Source organism: Mus pahari, chromosome 2, assembly GCF_900095145.1.
Source record: "Mus pahari chromosome 2, PAHARI_EIJ_v1.1, whole genome shotgun sequence".
Taxonomy (NCBI): Eukaryota; Metazoa; Chordata; class Mammalia; order Rodentia; family Muridae; genus Mus; species Mus pahari.
Genome location: NC_034591.1, coordinates 155,258,366 through 155,280,558, shown reverse-complemented (window position 1 = coordinate 155,280,558; position 22,193 = coordinate 155,258,366). Strand labels below are relative to the sequence as shown.

Here is a 22,193-nt window from a genome sequence, read left to right as displayed (position 1 = left end):
CCTGACTTCCTTGGTGATGAACAGCAGTATGGAAGTGTAAGCTGAATAAACCCTTTCCTCCCCAAATTGTTTCATGGTCATGATGTTTGTGCAGGAATAGAAACCCCGACTAAGACAAATAGTAATAAAAAAAAGTTCAAAATAGAGCTGGCTTTGAAAATGGAGACTCTTTTCAACACTATCCTATTCACATTGTTTCTCTCTCTTTCTCTCTCTCACCTTCTCTCCCTCTCTCTCCATATTGTTATTAAAGTACCTTAAGTAGGAGATGGAGAGATGGCTCTTGCAGAGGATCTGGGTTTGACACTTTCATCCGATGTCAGCTCACAATTATTCCTAACTCCTGTTTCAGGAGAGTCAAGCATCAGACAGGTATGTGCTATACCGACACACATTTGAGCAAAACACTCATACACATAAATAAATCTAAAAAAAAAAAAAAAAAAAAACCACTCAAAATATATTGCTCTTTATAAACTAGTATGCTTGGGGGTTGGAGAGATGGCTCAACAGTTAAAAGCAGTGGTGTTCTTCCAGAGGTCCTGAGCTCAATTCCCACAACCACATGGTGGTGCACAACCATCCATAATGGGATCTGATGCCCTCTACTGGCATGCAGGCATACATGTATACAGAGCACTCATACATACAAAATACATTCATAAATAATTTTAAAATAAATAAATTAGTATGCTTTAAAATAAGAGTTTTTTTTTTTTTTTTTAAGATTTATTTATTTATATGAGTACACTGTAGCTATCTTCAGACACACCAGAAGAGGGCATCAGATCCCCATTACAGATGGTTGTGAGCTACCATGTGGTTGCTGGGAATTGAACTCAGGACCTCTGGAAGCAGCCTGTGCTCTTAACCGCTGAGCCATCTCTCCAGCCCCAAGAGAGGTATTTTTTAATTATGAAATTGAGGTGACATTTATTTAATCATCTCTTCTGCTACTAACACCAGTCTAAAATTAAAAAAAAAATTGATTCTATTATATATATATATATATATATATATATATATATATATATATATATATATATATATATAAAATCATTGACATTTCTGTTCACAGTGAGGGGCGGAGTGGGAAACAGACACCGGTGAGGTGAAAATATCTACATAAAGTTAACTGGCAGGAAACACATCGGGGTTAGGTCTACCAGATTACAAAAGCTACTTCTTTTCTTACTACAAATAACATCTTTGAAAGTCTGTTTTTCATAGAAAACCTTGTCGTTTTTCCTCAAAACCCAGAATGTGGTTATATATATCACTTAGGTTGGCCTGGGGTAACCAGGTGTGTGTTCCCCACACCTGTCTACAGGCTGAGAAGAACAGAAACTTGTGAGAATTATAAACATTCTACTTGGTCACCATCTCATCGCAGATCTTGACATAGTACCAGTAGCTACTTCAAAACACAGTTGTGGTTTTGTACAACCCTGGTCAGGGCAGTGCAGGTCTTTTAAGGCAGCAGTTTTAGCACGTTACAGGCCCTGGTCGCTGAGGCTCACGTGCATGTCTCCTCTTGGAACTCTTCCCTGTAAGGTGGCCCCTTCGCCCCCACACTGAGCAAGTCCCTGCTTGGACTGTCGGAGCACCTGCCACATGGTTAAAGGTGTGTAGGGTTTTTCTTTACAAAGTAAAGTATATTCCAGGAGAACTTAAGCCCCTGAGCAGGATGAAAAAGGCCACAATCCGTATAAAAAGCCTTCGTAGGTTGCTGGTTTTCAAATTGACTTGATCACAGGGCCCATCACCACACAGGTCCACTCAGGAGCTTTCAGTACTGCGGAGTCTCACAGAGGTTAGGGAGCACCCTGCCTGCAGTTGGGAGAGGAACACACTGGCTTGACTATGAACAACAAATCTGGGCTTCCGTTTTAGAACCAGGCAGCCTTTGCAATCAGCAACTGTCTTTCCACATTTCTCTCCTTGCATCTTTCCCACTGTTTCTATATGCTTTTTATTTTTTATTTTTTTAAAGCAGCAACTCTTCTGTTATCTGTCTTCTACTGAAGAGCCGTAATACTCTACAAGGAGAGGTGAATAGAACTAAATAGACAAGTTAACTCTGAAACCAAAAGAGGTTTATACATTTTGTTCATTTGAAATGCTTAGGGAGAAGAAGTCAGCAAAACACTAAAGGTGGAGCTGGTTAGGGTCTCACAGGGGACATGTGCTATGGTCTCACAGCCAGGCAGTCAGCAGTAGACACCTTAAAGGATTTGCTATTTACACAGCAAAGTCTCACGCAGACAAATGACACTTAGGATGCAGGGTCACGAGCGGAAGTCAGTGTTGAGAAATGGGACCTTCGCCCACCCCCTGCTAACCTTCTCTTTATGACTCTCCAAGCTTCCAATGCACACCCACTTCCTTCCCACCTGCCAATCCTGGAAAATGGCATAGCGGGGGCAGTTCACAAAACAGAGGTATTTTAGGAAAGCATCACATGACTGCCTGGCACGTGGCAGCACTGAGCGTTCAGTATCCTCCCTCACCCCTTCCTTCTAGAGCTCTTCAAAGTACCTGCTAAGTCTCAAACTCCCCACCCGACATTTGGATGTACAACTCAATTTTCCCCAAGGAAAAACATATGGCAATTTTCTGCTTTCTCTCGAATCTTCAAAAGCTCTAGCACGTATCCCCAGCTCAGAGGTAGAATTTGACCCTTCAGAAATCCCAGTAGACCATCCCCTGTATCTCTCTTCCAAATAGTAAAGTATAGTGTTCATTAAAAACAATAAACAATTATAAACACTATCGGGTATCTTAAGAGTAAAATATATAAAAACATATAAAGCATTTCACTTTTAAGTTCATACTAAAACATAAATACTTTGAAATTACTTAAGATTATATTCCCAGCAAGCACCACAGTGAGCTTAAAGAACTAAAACCAGCAAAGCATTGTTCCAGACACTTGCATAGTTAATGCATTAACTAAATAGAACGAATTCCAAGCATGGACATGGAACTGTAGCACATTTTACACGGTGCTACTGTTTTCATCTTACTTTATTGCAAAGCAAACTTTTACTTCTGAGCCACCTAGTTAACATGTACATTACTGTAAACACCCTTTTACTTTCTTTAAATAACCGATCCTAGCTAAACGGCTGTATTTCCAATTACTTTAGGAAATACAGTATAGACTGGTAAAGGCAGACGAGCAAGAGCAGTGAACTACAAGAACGCCAAAATGCCTGGATTAACAAATCCTGGTCTCTCGGCACACAATTCTGCCAGCATTACTTAGTACTCAGCACAGGAGCAATGACATCGGTGGAAGTCACGGGAAGCATTATTATCCTAGAACTTTGTGAGCTTGTCACCTCAAAATCACACTGGTATATTTCCGAAGGAAGAGACTAAAGAGTGCTGAGCAAATTTCTCCAGGGCTGTGTACGAGCTACGCACAGCCGAGCTGCAGATGGAGGTCAAGGCACAGCCTACTGGGGAAAGACAAAGCAGTCACTCACCAGTCTTTTGCTAACTAAGGAAGCTGTGTTCTGCTCTTCATCCCAGGCTTCTGCTTTCTGTTAGAACGCGAACACCACACTCCTTCTCCTGCTCCTTCCCAGAAGCTGAAGCACACCGCAGTCTTCCGGAGCAGGTTCCTCCTATGAGCATGCTCGGTATCTAACTTAAATGACTTGGTATCTCAGCATGCCATGACCTACTTCCACACAAACTCTGAGAGCTGCACACGCAAAGACCATCGGCTGTAATCTACACAGAATACCAGGCTAACGCCTGGACATTAAATCCGTGGTCTTGCTGCTTCATGTAACCTGATGTTACAAGAACTACTTCTACACTTTTATTAAAGCACACCCTTATGTTTCAATAATTTTAAATATTTATTTTGTTTTTAATTGCTAGTGTCTGGGTGGGGTCTGGTGGCAGATCAGAGAGGCTAGATCTCCCAGGAGCTGAAATGACAGACATCTGGGGTCCTTTGCAAGCCCAGTAATGCTTTTATTGGCTGATCCATCTCCATGCCCAGGTACAGTGCTCAACTACCAACATAATATGCCAAGATGCCAGGATAAACTGCAATTTAAGACATCTCAGATACGGCCTCCAAATGTAAATACAAGCACCAATAAAGCAAGCAACCTAGAGTCCATTTCACCTCTCCTCCTTTATCTGTCCCCCTGCCTGCCGGCCAGGCAGCTCAATCTGTGAAGTAAGTGCTGCTGTTCGGCACTGCAGCTCACTCTTTATTTGCAGTCCTATCCACACGCAGCTTGGCTGGTTCTTTAGTTTTCTTTATAGAGGTGTTCAATTTCTCCTGTGTAAATAGTGGCCTGAAACAATGGTATACATTTGTGCCATTTGTATCCTCAAATTAAAGTTGATTTTTTTAAACTACAGATTATATAATCGATTATAGATGATGTTACATAACAGTAGGTATGACCCAAATATTGTTAAGTGTAGAAAACAGAACCTTTTAAACTCCCCCCCCCACCGTGTGTGTGTGTGTGTGTGTGTGTGTGTGGTGTGTGTGTCCTGGCTGACCTGGAACTCAGAGAGTTCTGTCTTACTCACAGCTGAGATAAAACGTGTGTGCTACTACTCCAGGCAAAAGAACATGTTTTACAAAAATGGTAGAAAACCCGGAGTTTACACATACATCTTTATATTATTTTATTTATATCTATATTAGAACATAACAGTTGGCTGTGATTTTCTGGGTAACCTACAGGAACAGCCATGAACTTTGGGATGGTGGTGATTTATCTCTACTCCATTTCAACCCAGTCCAGTAAAACTCAACCACACAACTTTTTTCTACCCACTTCCCCTTTTCCCTCTGGGCAGACAGGCAAAACTAGGAAGTATTTGTAGGAAGAAGCTGAACACTTGACATGCACAAATATGAAGACAGCAAACCTCTGATGGGAACAAAGTTAACTCTACCATTAAATGGTCACATATGCTAATCAGTGGGGGGTTTGCTTTATTTTATTTATTTCCTCCTCCTCCTCCTCTTCCTCCTCAGCCCAAGGCAGAAAGATTGTGAGATCAAGCCAGTCTTGACTATACAGCAAGTTCAAGGCCAGGAAGAGGTACATAAGGAAATACTGCCTCAAAATCAAAACCAACCAATCAAATGGAGACCTGGCTCTGTGATTAAGAGGATGCACTGCCCTTACAAGGAAACCAAACTTGGTTCCCAGCACCCATATTGGGAGGCTCCCAAACTACTTTTAACTCCATTTACAGGTCTCTGTGTGCACCCACACTCAAATGCACATGGCAACACAGACATATACACATAAACAAAATTTGAAATAATTTTTAAAAGTCAAAGAATAAAGATGTAGCTTGGATAGAGTGCTTGTTAGTTAACTTCTGCAAGACCTTGGGTTCAACTCTCAGACTGAAAACTGGGAGAAGACTACAGAGAAAGTAAATGGAACCACATTTAATTTCAACAGTTTCCCAGTGGAAACTATGTTAACTTCAAAGAAAACTACCAACAAAACATTTTCTTCAGCACTCTTCCTGTCAGGGAGCGCTGGAGCTTTGGGTCTGTGGGCAGGTGCACAACAGCCATCTTTGAAGAAGAAGCCCAGAAAGGGAAATAACAAAAGATAAAGTAGGGACCCAGAGTCACTCAGCCTCAAAGTCTAGAGGGAGGATCGAGAAAGAGCATTCTGAGAGGGAAATCAATTGAGCTTTCTGAGGGTATGGGGAGAAGGGACAAGGGACAGCCAGGAGCCAGGCCCACAAACCCACATGGGGACTAGAGCAGTGACACTGGCTGCATGAACAAAGGTAGAATCAACATTAGAGAGAAAAAAAGCTAATTATTATGAGGGAAAATCTGGAAGTAGACAGCAAGAGTTGGACTATGTTTGAAACAACTGCAAAGTAAAGACATCATATCTAAAACAAGAAACAGACACACACTCACTCACACACACACACACGCACACACACACACACACACACACACACACACACGAGGGGGACAGGGAAAGAGCCCTCTCAAGCTACACAGACACAGTCCTGTTCTCTTTCATTTCATCCTTTACATTTTTCCACACCACACTTCCCTTCAGCATGATTTCCCTCTTGTATACATTCAATTTAAGTGTTCACGGTAATTAGAGGGTTTTGTTTTAAATCTGTTTGAGACAGGATTATACTATGCAGCCCAGAAGGCTGTGAGGTTGTTGACTGTCTGCTCAATCTTGTCATGGTGGAATTACAGGTGTACACTGCCATACTTGTGTTATTGTGTTATTAATCTCTATGTTATGCAATCATTCGTTAATTTCGGCTAACCCTTTCTACCAGCAAAGTCTGAAACAAATATTTCCCAGATGTCCCCAATAAGAATGAGTTCTTAAAACATTCAACAAAGACATTGCTTATTTCTCTGAGAATCACATGTTCTATAAAGATTGAAATATAACTGTTTTTCTATTCCACACTTTACTAAGTGTGGGGATGGAAGGTCCAAGAACGGAAATGAACACATCAGCTTTTCGCTGCTGCTTTGAAACAGGGCCTTGCTCTGTTACGCAGGCTAGCCGAGTGCTCCTGATTCTCCTGTGTCATTCTCCTGGGTCAGATGACAAGCATGCACCCCTAGATCCAGCTTCCAGGAGTTTTGCCTGCAATTTGTTGTACTTTGAAGGCAGTGTTGGGCTCCCAGTCAACCTGCGAAGACACAGAGACCAAACAAGCAAACAAGTGTCTTTCCCGTGGCTCTCCATGGCTCTGTGATGCTTAGCTCTCACTGAGCCATTACGGTCTGCAGAGTATGTTGGAACTCACACTTGATGCTGTGTGCTCATGGGAGGAGTCTCATGTTACAGTCTGTTATTCTGCTTACCACAGGAATGTGGCAGGGCCATCTGGGGTGGCTGAGGAATATTGGAAACACGCACATGCTTGCACGCGCGCTTACTCACTCCAAAGTGAGTGGGTGTGAGGTCACACACTGCATACACTGTGGAGAAACTCCTTAAATTCTGAGGTTCTAAGAGAGATTGGAGGAACCACTCTTTAAGGAATTCTAAGAATTAATAAGCATTACACACTGTGAAGTACTGTTGAATCGCCAATGTTAATTTTCCCTTTAAATAAGCTAAGATATTGATGAGTAGAATAATCTGACTGCCAGACATTAGACCCTGGCCCTAGCAGTTCGCTCTCTTAAGTGAACACTATCAGCCAGGCAACCAAGCATTCTGACATCATGCCACTGTGAAAACTTCACAAGACCCTCAAGAAGCCACAGTCCGTCTATGGCTGCCTGCTGCTGAAGGAAAACTCCTATCCCAGCTATGCCTTCTCAATCAGCTTGGGTAGACCTTTCACCATAGAAGGTTTTATCAACTCTGGCCGACTCCACAGTCTTCCCTGCTCAATCTAAAAGCATGGAACAAGCAACAGGCTCTAGGCTGGAGCCCAATGGCTCAGATACCCAGTGGCACACACAGGCCTGGAAGAGGTTACCCCGACCCACAAACTCTACCTGGCTCAGACAATCAGTGGCACACACAGGCCTGGAAGAGGTTACCCCGACCCACAAACTCTACCTGGCTCAGACAACCAGTGGCACACACAGGCCTGGAAGAGGTTACCCCAATCCACAAACCCTACCTGGCTCAGACAACCAGTGGCACACACAGGCCTGGAAGAGGTTACCCCAATCCACAAACCCTACCTGGTTCATCAAAAAGATTCCAGTTAAGCAGCACTGATTTCTCTGGTTAACTTCTCTGCAGGTGTACTAGTTCGCAGAAAGAGAAGGATAAGTAAATAGCTGAAATACAACACAGCTAGCTGATCCAAGAGAAGCCAAGAATTCCAGGAGAAAACAAAGGTCCACATGGGCTGCACTGGCTGTCTAGGGCAGGGGTGGCCAGGGAAGCGGGAAGGACAGCTTAGGAAATGCTTCTGAAATAAAGCAAAAGTCTGAAACTGGGAAAGTACAACATCCATTTATCTTTAATGACTTTTTAGCATGTTTTGTATATGATGTTGTTATTATACAGACCTATGGGTTGCTGTCTTGATTGACATTATGGCTTGCTAGTTATTAGAGAATCGTTGGTAGAAAAATTATTCTTCCTTTACAGAATCCCTCTGGCATAGTCATTAAAACTTTCCCCCTAGTTTTTGGTTTTGGAGAGCAGAAATAATAAGTAACAAAAGATAAGGAAAAATAAAACAAGATATAAACAGATCTGGGGAAGAAAGGGCAGGCAGCGAAGGCAATGAAGTCAGTATGTGATAACTGTATTTGTTCCAGCTGGCTTAGTGATCTCAGAATGGAGGCAGTGTAGTGAGTCAAGCATCTGACGGGTCACCCCCACCCCCACCCCCAGCAGCCCAGCCACACCACTTTCCACCCTAGTTTTACAAAGTGACAAACTCCCAGGCCTTAACTCGAACCCTGCAATTTCTCTTATATTTTCCATTCCCAGGAAGAATGGGAAAAAAGGATAAAATGATTTTAATTTCAATTTGTTTACAGAGTTTGAGGCAATATGTAAACGGACCTTAGTTACAAAATACAGTTATCCAGTTCCTCCAAAGACATCAAGCCTTTGAATGGCTTCTTCCCATGGTTCCTGTGGCTGTTGGGCTCAATGACATCTGCACTAGTATTTAGCATTTAGAGGACCTCAGAGTACAAATCTATCACATTACAGTTGAGTACTGAGCTAGCTGGAAGCCCTCAAGATCATACTGTCATATATTAATGAGAAGTCTAAAGAAGCTAACCAGCCAGGGAAAGGAACAGTGGTCAGAGGATCCTGAACACGGGAAGGAAGACCACAAAGTAGAAAGGGGATCTGAGAATGAGAGGACAAACCACGAATCAGAAATGGCTGCTGTCATCACTGCTACTACTCCACTTATCCCACAAACCAATCAGAGTCCCAGTCACACACAGTGCCAAATCAGTCTCAAAGCACTGACAGTTTACTGCTGGCAAAGACGCCTCTTTGTGCTTTATGGATTTCTCACCTGGGGCTTCAGAAGGCAGCAGAAGAAGGAAGTAATCTAATTTTTAAAATTATGCATTTTTACTATTAAAATTTAGACCTTCCAACTATGTATCACAACACCGAGGAGCTAAGGAGATGGCTCAGTGGTGAGGCATGCATTTTGTCTGCTCTTCCAAAGGATCCCAGCACTCACACTGGGTAGCTCACAGCTGCCAGACCTCCAGCTCCTATGCATCATATGCCCTCTTCTGGCCTCTATGGGCAGTGCACTCACATGTATATACACACAGACATAGATACACACAGAGATACACACACAGAGACACACACAGACATGGTGGCTCACAACCACATGTAACTCCAGTTCTAGGGGATCTAATTGTTTTTTCTGACTTCCAAAGGGATCATTAAGCATGCATGTGGTGTACAGACATGTATGCAGACAAAACACTCACAGAATAAAATGAGTAAGTTAAAAAAAAGGTTGTTAAATGGAAGGGAGAAGTAACAAGAAGGTATTTGAGGGGACACATAAACTTACAGGAGTCTTTAGCAGAAGCATACATTCTACATAATAAATTTGCTACTGATAAAAAGTGGTAAATTTTAAAATACATTTTCACATAAAAGAAGCTTAAATATACCATTGACTTTTATTGTAGCAATAAACCCTTAGCATCTACTTAGCATGTGGCAAGATAATGAATAGACCTAATTATATATTATTTTGGCATTTAAGTTGTCTGTTGCAATAGACAATACTTATACCAGGAAAAAAACCCTCATGTTTTACTGGAAAAATAAAGGACATACAAGACAATGTTGTTTCTGAATAAAGGTATAAGAGAAAAATATTTTTAAAATATTGCATTATATAAGTAAAAAGAAAAGCCAGGGTTGGGACAAGATTATTATTACTTTCTGCTAAGAGACATTATAATAACTACTTAATACCTCTCCCTCCAATCATAAGCTGTATTTTTTTTTCCTATTCTGCTAAGAATACTGTCAATGAGTTGATTAGACTATTACCTTACGTATTGCTGAAATTTGCCACTTAAAAGTAATTTGTTCCCTTTGTTCACTCATTCCCTGAATGTGTGCGGAGTACAGTCTGTTGCAAATGCCCTTGTCCACACGGCAGACACAACACTAGCGAGCTGTCTGCTTCAGGAGCCTCCGGGCTCACAGGCAGGACTCAGAGACTAGACTACAGAAAAGGCTGTGCAGAGCCAGGGCACGCTGTGTGCCTGTGAGTGGAAAAGCAGAAAAGGCCCCGAGGGTGTGGTTCAGATGGGGCAAGCTAAATTTAGAAGCTAAGCTTGGCATCACAAAGACAAGAAAGAAGGCTTGTGTAGCCAAGTAGAATGGGTAAGAGAAAGCTGGCAGGCGATGAAGTCTGAGACACGGAAGTCAACTGTCACTGGACTCTCAGGCCAGGCAGGATCTGAGGATCTCAGTGCAACGGGACAGCTGCTCGTGGGTGGTAGCGCTGACAATGTGGTCGAGATGCTTACACTTTGAGAAGATGTGCTCAGCTACAGTGTGGAGAGGAGATCCTAAAAGTTCAAGAGCAAGAAAAGCTGAGATGCTACTGTAACTGGAGGGGTGATGGTGGCAGATGGGAGGTATAGGGGACCCAGGAAGAGGCACGTCTGGACACTTTTGGGAGGGGATGTGCCAACTGAGCCTCCAATAGGAGGTGGTCCAGTGTTGCTGAGTAAAGGAGAGAGGTTAAGAATGCTTGCAGAGAGCCGGGTGTGGGAGGCTGAGGCAGGCGGATTTCTGAGTTTGCGGCCAGCCTGGTCTACAAAGTGAGTACCAGGACAGTCAGGGCTACACAGAGAAACCCTGTCTCGAAAAACAAAACAAAACAAAACAAACAAAAAAAAGAATGCTTGCAGAGCTGCTTTCCACTGTCCCTGAGACACTGCATGTCAGCACACATGAGACCAGCAGGGGGCGGAGGTGCAGACCAATGCTGACTGCAGGCATACGGCATGCCAAGGGCCTTGGAAATCAATTTACAAAAACATTTCATGACTGAATTTTACTGAAACAAAACTTAAGAAATTCAGATGTAATAAAATATCACTTCAGGCCATCAGAAGAACAAAAACTATTGCCCTTTTAAATCTAAAACTAGATGGATATATCTCAACATCTAGTCATCTCAATTAGTGTAGGCAAGACAAACACCAGATGCTCATTAGGCAAAATTATGTAAACATCGGCAAAGACGACAAGATGGCAGAAATCAAGGGAATGATCTAGAACAGCTTGAAAGTAAAGTTGGTCTGGGCTGTGGAACATGGCATGTAGCTGCTACTGTGGAACACAGGGTTAGAACAAGCTACCTCGAGTAGGCAACAGAGCAGGCACGCTGACGTCGGGTCGCTCTCGACACAGTGCTTGTGTGCTATATTATGTTGGTTAAGGAGTAGTCGTCGGGGGAAACAACAGAGAGGCCTTGGGAAGAGGGTGGGTAAGGAAAGACACCCAGGCCAGCAGGGAGCTTTACAGAGGTGTGCAGCAGAGTTTCCACACTCAGGTTCTAGACTAGCTACCAGCTTTGCAAAAGACTCTAAGATTTGGCTTATTCATGTGTTGAATGAGAACACTATTTCTTATTTTATGGGATTATAAACATTAAATGAACTAATGTTTGAAAAATATCTAGTTGCTAACTTGTTTTAAAAAAAAATTCCCTAAGTTACTGTTGCCTAAAGTCATGGTAATGTAAGCCATCAACAAATCAGTTTATGCAAATATAATTTTAAAAGAGGACCAGATTATATGCCAAGTCTCAGAACTCGGCAGCACTGGATACTTGGTTCTGGCTTTAGAGACCCGAAGAAGCCAAGAGTAAAGGGCTGGGGAAGCTTCCTCTGGTAAAGAAAAGCTCATCAGGCCCACGGCAGAAGCACCTGAGTGGACGCCGAGAGAGAGGCCACTGGATCGGGTTGTGAAAGTGAAATCTTGATTATACTGGAGATGCCAAGATGCTGGAGGTGCCAGTGATATAAGATGTGGAGTAGGGACAGCTGCCTATATGGACTAGAATCAGTCCAAGTGAGAGAGGTGTATTATCAGTAAAAGTGCTGGACAGATTGAGATCCTAATAGTTCTCTGCTCTCAGCATTCCTTAGTTGCCTTTAAATAAATGCCCAGTACATTAACATAAAGTTAATTGTTCTCTAAACCATTTACAGGTTTTGCTTTTGTTTTTGAGGCTGGCCTCAAACCCTTTTGTATTTTTATTAACTTTTTATTGTTTTATTTTGTGAACTTTACATCATGTATCCCAACCCTACTCATCTCCCCATCCTTCCATATCTACCCTCTGCCCTTGCAACCTCCCCTGAAAAAGGAAAAAAAAAAATCCCACCACTGAACTGCGCTGTGTCGCACAGAACGCCCTTTTGTCCAACCAGCACTGCTTGCAAATGGTCACTGCATGAGTCACCAGTCTGGCTTCTGCTACACTATCAATACTGGATGCTCACTGGGACTCCTCTCAGACAGCTTGCTGTTGCCTGCCCTGCATCACGGAGATATTGCAGCTTGGGTTCTGCAGGACCTGGCCTCAAGGACTTGATCCTCTAACTTCCACTTTCCAAGTGCTAAGATTACAGAAATGCATCACCACACCTAGTGCCTCCAAATGCCTTTTTATTCATCAACCTTAAAGTGTGCACTATAAACAGAACAAAGGCTTTTCCTGTTTAAGAAAGTAGGCTTTGTTGTGTCAGAACCAGGCAAGGAGAAACATTTTCAAGTCTCAGCACTCAGGACGCTGCTGCATCAGGGCAGGCTGCAGCACTGCAGGGGCGCTCGCCTGACCCCAGACTCCTTACTGCAGCCGTCTGCCTGCTAGACTTTGGGTTCCAGAAACTTCCTGTTCAATTTGTCTGCAACATGTCATAAGGCTGGTAAATAAATGTGACTCTAAACATTACTCTGCAGCATGGTGGAGGGAGAACACAACTAGGGGGCTTTATTCTTAGGATTATACTTAAGTTACAATAACACAAAAAGTACACAAAACAATGCATTTTTAAGTAAATAGAAAAAAATCATAACTTCCAATTTAGAATAAAGGGTAAAATTTAAACTGCTTTTTAAATAATGCTCAGATTTACTTTTCAAATGCTGGCTTCATGAATTATCTTTTAAAAAAAAGTCCAGGGCTGGAGAGATGGCTCAGCAGTTAAGAGCACTGACTGCTCTTCTGTAGGTCTTGAGTTCAAATCCCAGCAATCACATGGTAGCTCACAACCATCTGTAATGAGATCTGATGCCCTCTTCTGGTGTGTCTGAAGACAGCTACAGTGTACATACATATAACAATAAATAAATCTTCAGGCTGAAGCAGGCAGAGGTCCTGAGTTCAATTCCCAGCAATCACATGATGGCTCACAACCATCTGTACAGCTACAGTGTACTCGTATTAAATAAATCTAAAAAACAGACAAAAACAAAAAACAAAACGAAATAAAACGAAGTCCAGACTAATGACACAATGCTCTTAAAAATCACTATATTGTGGCCCTTTCTAATCACGATTTTCTTCTAAAAAAAAAATACAGTCAAAAACATTAACAGTTAGCTTTCTTTTTGCTTAACGGTTGTTTACAAGATCCTGTCTTTGACTCATATACTGCATTCCATGCTCCAAATATAACTCATTAATTTAGAAGTCTAAAACAGGATCTGGAGAGATGGTTCTGTAGTTAAAGGTCCTTGCTGTTCTCAAAGAGGACCCGTGTTTGCTCCCCAGAGCCCACTCTCCAGCTGCAGGGAATTCAGTGCACTCTTCTGACCTCGGAAGGCACCAGGCGCATGTGTGGTACACATACATGCACACAGGCAAAATTCATAAAATAAACCTAAAATTTGTTTGTTAAAAATCCAAAACAAAAGCCAAAAAGCTTGTTTCACAGGGATATTTAGCTCTTGTGAACCAAATCAACCCTCCCATGATAATGAGAAAACAGTCACAGACGGTACACAATCACACGAGCAAGGTTACATCCGAACACAATTCTATTTACAAAGCCAGGCTGGGATGGTCCCTCACCTGTAGGACCAGTCCCACAGCATGGAGCCAGCCCACACTTCCCCTCACTGCTGTCTAGTCACCTCACTCACTGGTGACCACCATTACTAACCTCATTAACAGCAAATGGTTCTCTATTTTCAAATTTTCACTGGCTTTCTGAGTACTTATTTTTTTCTTAATTTCATACTTTACCAACGAAACAGAACTTAAGAAGCACTTTATTTCGTATAAATACTGTTTTCTAAAATGTATTTTTATACCTTTGACTTTCCTGTCATAAGTAGAAATAATGGCACTTCTCTACAAATGAAATGCTTCTATAAGATTCAAACCAGAGCCGGGCATGGTGGCACACACCTTTAATCCCAGCACTCAGGAGGCAGAGGCAGGTGGATTTCTGAGTTCAAGGCCAGCCTGGCCTACAGAGTGAGTTCCAGGACAGCCAGGGCTATACAGAGAAACCCTGTCTCAAAAAACCAAAAAAAAAAAAAAAAAAAAAAAAAGATTCAAACAAAAGCAAGCATTTCCCTGGCAACCTCATGACTTCATTTTCCTCTGTAGCTGACTAAAGCTCCACTCTGTAAATGCTACACCTTCACTACTCAGTGAGTGTTGATGCCCATCTCCTCTGGTTCCAGCTACTGGCCATGGTGCAGAGCAGCAGTTAAAAAGGATGCACAAATCTCTCTAGGGTAGGTGGGGATGGAGACTTTTGGGCACATGTCCACACGTACAACAGTCACACTGCACTGCCATTTTAAACTATGGAGAACCCTCCATCTGACTCCTATAATGGCTGTACTAGGATGTTCTCTCCCATCCACACTGAATAGAGTTCTTCTTTCCTCACATTCTCCCCAGCACCAATGCCACAGCCATTCTGACTGGGCAACGCCTTACCCGGTACCCTAGAGTAGTTTTCATTTGTATTTCCCTGATGGCCAGGTGCCCATTTCTAAACATAGCCACTGGCCACTTGTGTTTCCTCTTCTGAGAACTGTTCATTTCAATGGTCTACTTGAGACTGGCAGCGTTGGGGTCTTGATGTTTGGTTTTTTGCAGATCTCTATCTCACCATGCAGACCACCAATTTCAGTTAGTAAGTCAAGGTCAAGTTGAATTTTGTACTAGGTGAGCAATGTGGACCCATGGTTTTTGTTTTTTAAATTTATGTGGACAGTGAATATCAGCCAAAAAATTTAAAATCACTGACACAATATGCTACTTTTTTTTCTTTTTTTTTTAAAGAATCCATCCTTACTGGATAAAATGGTGAACTGTCCAGTGACATTCTCACACATGTTCAGTTCTGATCATGTGTACCTACCATCTTGTCTTCTTGCTGGCCAATCCTAACTCCTTCCTCCTCTCTAACAGCTCTCCAGTTCTTTTCCGTCTCTTTAGGTTCTACATGAAAGAAAACATGCAATGCCCACTGCAGGCTGTTCTACTAACATGTGTGATCTCAGCTCCATCTATTTTCCTGCAAATGACCTGATTCCATTCTCCTTATGCTGACATAACACCCCAGTTACACATGGCTGCTTTCTGTACCCACTCACCTGTTGCTAGGCACCTAGCCCATTCCATGGCTATTCAGAATAGAACAGAAGTAAGCAGGGTGCTAAGAGCAGCCTCCCTGTACGCCGACTTGGATTTCTTCCCAGGGGTGGTATAGCTAAATCATATGCTAGTTCTATTTCTAGCTTTTGAAGGAACATCAACACTCATTTGCATAATGACTGTGCTAATTTACATGCCCAATAACAGTATGTAAGAGTTCCTTCCCTCCACAGCTATATGCCAGCATTTGTTTTATTTTCTGTTTAGATGTGTTTTCTTCATGATAGCCATCTGAGTAGGGCGGGACAGAACGTGTAGCTCTGATTTGCATTTCCTCATGGCTTAAGATACTGGTATTATTTTAATGTAATTATTCAGTTTGTTTGCCAACTTGCTGACTGGATTATCTGTCCTTTTGGTGTTTAGTTTCTGATGTGTTCTGGATATTAATCTGCTGTCAGATGATGACAAGATTTTTTTTCTATTTTATAGGCTGGCTTCCTCGCCTTTTGGTTCTTTCCTGTGTTCAATGCATGTCAGTTCAGCACAGCCTCATGTCCGCTCTTGCTGCAAACATGCAGGTGTCCTAGAAGTAATGAATTAGCACACACTCTGCGCTCTGAGAGACTTCACACTACTTTTCCAGCTTCTCTTGTTGGCTCCTTAAAATGCAAGGCTTCCTTTTTTCTCACTGTGTTTGGGAAATGGCTCCTGCAGCCCCTTCCTTTTTAATTTCACCCTGTGCCTGTCTAGGAATGTATTTAAAACACACTTAGTGGCTATCTCACAAGAATAAAGGCATACAGAGGGAGATCATATAGGGAACTTGTTTTATGATCATGGAGCATTCTGGCTATGAGTCACCTTCACTTCCTCAACATGGCAGTGACAATCAGCCACACTGAGTTGGTGAGACTGGTGTTTACACTCCAGTGTCCCAGCCGGAGCTGCACTTTACAGTAGTATACATTTGGATTGCCATCAGCCATGCACGGCAGCGAAAGGCTGTCTCTGCTCTCTGTCAAGAGCTACGGAAACATGAGGTCCTCACACAGAAGAGCCCAGCCTGTAAGGTTGGGTACAATGCAACCTTTACAGTAAGCTGATACATGAGTAACCAATAAAAAGAAATTATGTGGGAATCAGAAGGAAAAGGCAGAGGGAAGGAAAGGACAGGGAGGAAACCTAATACAGTGGATTTAGTTATTTGCAATGTTCGAACAGGAAAAGCTCTTGTTGACTTCAAACAGTAATCTTACAACTGAAAATATAATTTCACCAGTAAGTAGTAAAGAAAGAAATAGTAAGATGCTAAGAAGGTTTCAAGATTACTTCAAAATTAAAAAGTACAAAAGGCATGGTGTTGACTGCAGAGTTTCAATTCTATAAAAAGCAGCAGGGAAAGTTAATAAGACCTATGGAAAAATAATTCTAAGATCAAGTTTTAGCTAAATAATAATTTTAAAAATATATAAGTGCAGACGTGAGGAAGCAGGGAATTGACAAGATTGCAACAATTAGTAAGGCAATGAATCAATCAATGTCTCTGGGAAAGGACAGAGCAGTCAATCAAATCCTTCCAGGATGGGATCAAGCGCAGAGGAAGGCTCCATCACACAAAGACCCGCCAAGGGAAATTCTGACTATGTTTCTCGTGGGGCTTCTCCAAATGCTAGTAATCTTTCATAAGGAGGCTACTCATGTCAACAAGATGTTAGCACACTGTCTAGACCTGGAGGACAGGCCGTGCACTGGGTTAAGCTGCATTAATAGACTAATGGCATCACACTTATTTTCCTGACTCATTGCTGAGCTGTGGACTGGGAGCTCCCACTGCCTTCTTCAGATCTCCACCTGGCTTTCCTGCAACCAACACACACATCATCTGCCTGAAACTAATTTATAAACTTCCAACTCTAGAGCTCAGTGTCCTCCCAGCCACAGAGATCACCACACTGTGCTCTACCCACTGCTGTGGTATGTGGTCCATCCACCGCCTTCTCTCATGTGTACAAAGGCAGCAGTCTCCTAACAGGCTACTTCCCTGTCTGCTAGTCACGTTGCAGGCACGCTATGTTCTCTCACACCTCGTGAATCTCTTCACCCTAGAGGGCTCTTTCCTGTCAAGTTATTAATCTGCCCCAGTGTGTGTGTGTGTGTGTGTGTGTGTGTGTGTGTGTGTGTGTATTTTTGGCCTGTGCAATTACTAGGCTAGGGGAACAATGCCTGTTTTGCTTATCACTCTATCACTATGGCCCTGGAGACTATCAGAGGCTTTGACATAAGAAGTGTCCACAACACATCTTTCAGCTAAAGGACTTTTTTCTTAAATTCATCCCACATCAAATATGTATAATAATATCCTCATATAAATCATAAATGTAAATATATGATAAGCCAAAAATAAAAAGTTAACTCACAGAAGGAATGAAGTACTCCAAAGGAAAGGCTATCAGATACTAACAGTCTGACGCCTGAGCCCTGGAGGAAGCGTCAGGTATCCATGGGCAGTCAGTGCAGATGCACCTCCCCTGGAAGCACTAGTACCATGTTAAGAACACCATTGTTGTTGGTTCTAAAGTGACATTAACGCTACTATGTGAAAGGCAGATTGATGTAATTTTAATGTTTAATGTTTGCATCTTCTCCTACTTTCAAAAGACTGAAAGTAGCATGGGTTTATTTTCAAAATGTACATGCTGAAAACAGATTTATAAACATTATGTTAAGACAGAAAAGAGATATTTAAAGGTAAATAATAACAGAAAGGTTTGGTCACTTTTTTACCTTTCTAATTTTACTTCAATGTTTTAATATTTTTATTATTAATGTAAAACACTTCTTAAAATGCCTCTGTAACTTCTTAGTCGTGTGTTTCAAACCTGCACATATGGCATGCTTATACTTTCCTGCCCCCTAGCAGACTTGACTTGGTGTGGGGTGGCAGGGTACATGTGTGGCTGTGTGATCTGGGTACACAGAGGCCAGAGTTGTCGTCCTCTTCACTGTCTTCCTTGCTTCCTAGAGACAAGACAGGCTCTCTTACTGAACCAGGGGCTTGCTGACTCAGCTCTGCTGACTGGCCAGCAGGCTCTCAGGACCTACCATCTCCATCCCCTGGTGCGTGCTAGGGTTCCATGCCAGGTCCTCATGCTTAGAGCATGTGCTAACCCGCCGAGCTATCACCCCTCTCGACTGTTTCTCTATTACATTGTAACTTCAGGGAAACCTGCATTGTTCTGATGAGTGGTGGACCAAATATGATGTTCACTGGCTGTGTGTGCAAGTCTGGGGATGACTCTCCGGAGCCAGCTCTCTTCTGCCACCTTATGGAATCCACAAGTTTAGTGGGTTGCCCGTCCTGGGTAAGCACTGGCTGAGCCAGCCCTCTGGAGTGCATTTGTAAGATTCTACACACACGAACTCACTGCTACTAAAGGAAGAGTCTACATGACTAACAATATAAAGGGCACATCTAACGTACTGCTAAAGACTCATACAAAATACGTTAGAGCTGAGAAATCAGTAAACTAATAAGTGCATCTAGGAATAAAAGAAAGTATGACACCAAGCGTAGTTAGCCTTAATCACATACTTAAAATATCTACTTCGACCACTAGAGGGCAGGAATGGAATAACATTCTTTAACCATTAAACATTTTAATAAATTTAATAAATCCTAAATATATTTCCTATTGTAGTATTACACAATCTATTTTAAAGCTCTGTACAAATGGGAGGGGGAGGGGAAGTGGGAAATATAAGCTCTTTAACAGATGAAATTAATTTTGGCTTCAACTCTCCCTAAAAGCCTCTGGTAGGATAAAGACTGATTTTGAATATAGAATTTCAGTGAATGGATGCAAATTCACAAATAGTATTTTAAATACGAAGTAAAGCAAAGAACAGTTGAGAACTTTAAAACAATTTTGAAGAAAACACCCAGACCACAGAAAATATGGTCTAGATCTCACTTTAGTCAACTCCTCAGTTGTCTTTCCTTTTTTAAAACATACTAATTAGAAATAAACATTTTTTAAATTTATTTATTATTTTACATAAGTACACTGTAGCTGTCTTCAGACAAACCAGAAGAGGGTGTCAGATCTCATTACGGGTGGTTGTTAGCCACCATGTGGTTGTTGGGATTTGAACTCGGGACCTTTGGAAGAACTGTCAGAGCCATCTTGCCAGCTCCCCCCTCCTTTTTTTTTTTTTTTTTTTAAATTAAATGTTTGAAAATACATTTGGTACACTAACTTCGGGCCAGAGTCAATTATGCACACAGGTGATAATCTGTTGTCTTGTTCTATTTAACCAGCAATATTGTGTACCTGGTGGGAGCAGACATGGGGCCCAGGAGCCAAACCAGCCAACTGAAGCCACAATGACTGCAGATGTGGTGAGGTGTTCGACAGCATCTCATCATGCCATGGGACTCCCACCTGATTCCCCAACCCCGCCACTCTTTGTTTTGTTTTTTTCAAGACAGGTTTTCTCTGTGTAGCCCTGGCTGCCCTGGAATTCACTCTGTGGATCAGGCTGGCTTTGGACTCAAGAGATCTGCCAGCCTTTGCCTCGTGTGTCCTGGGATTGAAGGTGTGCACCACCACAACCCAGTTGCTCCATTACTTTTAATGCTACCTTCCAGTAAATAGCTTGTTGAATTATACATTAAAATACCAGTCACTTTATACTGAATTAGACACTTACTCTGAGTGACAAAATTAACACAAGTTACTTACTGAAGCCCGAACAACTCTACATTTTCAGGGGCCTTTCAGCAACTCTTGTTGCTATGGTTTCCAGTCTGATTCTAGTTATTAAGATCTTGTGTCTGACAATACACATGCACAAGTCTATGTAGACAGGTTGCAAATAAAATGCAGTCTGGTGACTCAAAGGGAATATCAGTGTGAAAGAGGCTTTGCTATAAAATGCCCCACCTCCTTACTTACAGTAAAAGGTTATGTTCTAATAAGGGAACTGTTGAAAAGATGGTGATTAATTAATTAATGATAAGAACACTACATGTACATTTGTGTACCATGACATTAAACAGAGTCAATTATGTACTTGGTGGTTTGACTATAAATTCCTGAATCACTGAATATTTTAAAATTTGTTTGCATGCATGTATGCATGTATATGCATGTATGTATGCATGTATAGGTATGTATGTATGCATGTATATGCATGCATGTATATTCTTACCCCCTCCTCTCCCCTCTGAAGGGGACTCTTGTAGCTTCAAATAACAATTAATCAAATTCAAAAGAGCCTAAGTAAAAGGAAGGCATGAGCAAAGTCCAGGGGCAGGCTGAGGGATGCAGAGGCCACAGACGCAGCCACTTATCAAGGCTGGACAGCTGGACTACCATCTTTAAGGTTTCAGACCCAGCCCAGAAGAGCTCACAGGGTAAGGATGAAGACTGCGGCTATTTGGTGTCAGTTGAACAGACACAAGAAAATAAAAGACACAATGTTGATGGTCTGCTGGCTGGCTGGGCTTTGGTTTTTTTGAGATAAGGTCTCTCTAATAACAAACGCAGATTCTCCTGTACCAGCCTCCTGACCGCAGAAACACAGGCTTATGCCACCATGCCTGGCCTTTGATTGACCAAACAAGTTTACACCATTTCTGAAAGTCAAGTTCGGAAGAGCAATGATAGAGTTTATTAAAGACTCAAAAGTCAACTGTGAAACATCCAGAACTGGACTGGACTGGCTTGACTGAGACTTAGCAGGCAAATTCCAAGGAGAATTCAAGACCACAATTATGGCCAATTTCAAGAATTATGAAAGAAATAATTTAGATTTTAAAACTCACATGTAACAAGATGAGTATAAAAGCAATATGAACCGCTGTAGACAGTCATTACAATGAAAGTTGTTAATTATGGTATTTTTTCAATAAATTTCAACACCTATTACTAATAAGCAAAATTACAAATAAGTGTACATTTATATTTTTCAGTTACCATGTTCCTCTAAATTGCATCATTTATTTTAAAATTTCCATATTTAAAAATTCTATACAAAAAGGTGAAGGTTTTTCTTTTGAGAAAGATCAATCTACAACAATAAAGCACAGCCAAAAACTTGTAAACTGTCTGTCCTGTTAGCAGTAAGTAAGACAAGAAACTGGCTGAATCAAGACAACACATCTGCGCCATTGCCCAAGCTCCAGAACCGTGAAGAGCCAGTGCCCTCATCTGGCCAAATAAGGAACTCAACATCTTACATGTTCATTCAGTCTGCTAAAAGTACAATTCAGGACTTTAATTGGTGTATTTAAAAGTCAAGGGAGGGCGGAGATAACTTACCAGTACAAATTTGTTTGCTACCTTTTAAAAAGCTTAAAAGGCTTGACTTCTTGCTACTAAAATGCCAACTTCTCATAGCATCAAACGTTACCAGTCCTCTTACTTGCAATCATTGTAAAATTGCTAAAGAAGTTTCTCTCTGGGGCCTGAGGGGGTCTGCCCAAGCCTGATGTCACGGGGTCACTCTACAGAGCCACAGGACGAGAATCTACTCCCCAAGGCTGGCCTCTGACATTCATACTTGGGTCA

At 41.9% G+C, this 22,193-nt stretch overlaps 1 protein-coding gene across 19 annotated transcripts in view; it reads right to left on the bottom strand.

Moving 5' to 3' along the window:
- The window catches only part of Plekha5 (pleckstrin homology domain containing A5), a 173,354-nt gene that overhangs the window by 100,590 nt on the left and 50,571 nt on the right, over window positions 1-22,193 (bottom strand). Inside the window, exon 1 of one of the 19 annotated variants that reach the window (XM_029535236.1) lies at window positions 3,492-4,075. The exons of the other annotated variants lie outside the window; for them this stretch is intronic. The gene's annotated coding sequence lies outside the window, so the exon portion shown is untranslated. Of the gene's footprint in view, window positions 1-3,491; window positions 4,076-22,193 lie in introns of those variants that run through there. 19 annotated transcript variants of the gene reach the window in all.